Raw genomic sequence first — 2,370 nt, forward strand, 5'->3', positions numbered from 1 at the left:
GATCTTCTTACATGATCCTTTAAAAATCCTTTGTGTGTGTGCACAGGCACTTACGCAGCGTCCAAGGCCGCTTTTGCCTTTAGAGGAAGCCTAGACAAGCCACCCCCAGCCTTTTTCCTACCCACTCACAGGGGGCTTGGGCCTAATTAAATTGCTCTCAAAGACAAGAAGGGATGAATTTTCTTCTTTCCATCTCCCTTGTCACCCATTTAACTCAGCTGACATTCACTGACTCCTTTTTACTTATGTTAAAAAAAAAAAAAAAAACTCACATGCACACACACACACAAAAGCCCCATAAAGACAGGGTTTAGAGAGCCGGGAGATATAGGGAGATGCAGTGTTCGTGGATAAACTCTTAATCTTGTTACTCCCTGTGATTTATAATTTCAGAAAGAAACAATGGAAACAAGATAGAGAGAGTGCCAGAGGAGAGGTTTGATTTCTCTCAATGGCTTCGATTTTCTTCCATTAAACTAACACTGAAGAAGTCTGAAAAACACACACACATGCACACATATCAGTGCTTCTGGTCAATCCTGTACCCCTCTTTTTTTCTCCTGGGTTCAGACTAATGAGAAAGGTTGGGAAAACTGGGATGCACAGAGCCTGTTATGCAGTTCTGCCCAAGAGGGGCAGAGGGCAGCTGCAGCCACTTTGGCCGGCCTGCTATTGATTGGACCGGAGGTCACCGGGGAGGGGCTGCCTGTGCTGCATTTCTGAAGCTGGGGTTCAGGGAGCGGCTGGAGAGCTTTGGCTACACCAGACAACAGGAGCCCCGTGCAAGTCAGCCTCCAGTAAGGGCCTGGGAAGAGCCAGGCAATTAGCCTTTGAAGGTCATGGAAAGTTCCCTCCCCCTCTTCTCTCTTTTCACCACCGTATCCAGCCTTCCTTCCCTCCTCCTCCCTTCTTCATCACCCGTACTCCAAACACATCTGAGGAATCCATTCAATTAAATCTCTTTCGGCCCCAGCTGGCTCCAAAGTGAAAGGTCAGTGGAGTTCAGGAGGGAGAATAGACGCTAGGAGGAGCTGGAGCTGGTGGCTACCTCTGACCCTGTCTTTCGTCTCCCTCCACCCTCCCCCACACCTTGCCCACGCTCCCCACTTCTTTTCTACCTACCATCTTTAATGATAACCAACGGTCAATTACTCCCCAGCAGTGAGAGATGCCCGGAAGCATCACTGTGGTGGGGAGGAATCCATCAGGCTTAAAAAAAAAAAAAAAAAAAGGAGGATAATGATAACCTGTGGACATAATGTCAGTTTGTTTGCTGTGCTTCTTGAAGGCCTATCACTGTTGGACTGGGCCAGCCCAGCTACTTGGAGTCCTTGGTGTTCTTCCTTCCTCACATTTTGTCTCGCCTTAAAGAGACCTAATTAGATGAGGGATACTCTGTTCACTTGCCTTTTGACTGGCCTGCTTGGCTCCAGGAATAGAAGAGAAAAAGTAAAGATGACTGAGCCTATTTTCACAAAGCATATGCTTCAAGTTAACTGAGAAACAGCATCTCTAAATATCTCTGGCAATGTAAGAAAATAATTTAGGAGACTTTGAAGGATTTGGCTAGGTATATAGAGATTTTTAAAAATTATATTAAGACCATATAGTTTAAGTAATTGATATTAAAAAGAATTAGTGAAAGAATTCATTAGACAAAGGTAGTTCAGAAAGAGAAAGTTTGGAGAAATTTTATATACATATATACATATTACACATACAAAGACATCGTATTATTGTTTTCTTTTTTGCTTAGGGAAGATGAACTTAGAATGGTTCCTATTCATTATCTGATAAATATTTACTTAACATAATGTGGGAAATAATATGAGCACGGGGTTATGCAAGGTGATTATCAATACCAGTTTGAACAATGTGTGGCCTTTCCCTCACATAACTTAGAATATGTCACATTGAATATTTAGGCATAAATATTTTATATTATGTTGCTGTGGTATTTTCTTTTAAATTAGTGATCTTACTGTGCCTATACACTTCTATTCTCTTCATATCTCTGTTTTCTTAAAGTATGGGGTTACAGATTCTAGTACAACTAATATCTTACTTGCAATCAGATTTTTTTGTTGTCACATTATTTTCTGCATCATTTGATGAACCAAACTACATTCTCCTATATTCCTATTGAACTATTTGATGATGCTTTTAATTTTGTTGTATAATTGGGTGAGCAATCATGTGATAAACATAAGTTTGGTATGAAATCAAAGAAGCAATCTTAAAAACAATGGGTATATTTTAAGGAAAGTTTCTAAGATGGTAAATGTGTTAGAAAGAAGGATTATAGAAAAAGTATTACTTCCTTGTAGATTTTATTATTACAAATATAAAACTGTGAATGACATCTAATAT

The sequence above is a fragment of the Orcinus orca genome, chromosome 11 (assembly GCF_937001465.1).
Source record: "Orcinus orca chromosome 11, mOrcOrc1.1, whole genome shotgun sequence".
Taxonomy (NCBI): domain Eukaryota; kingdom Metazoa; phylum Chordata; class Mammalia; order Artiodactyla; family Delphinidae; genus Orcinus; species Orcinus orca.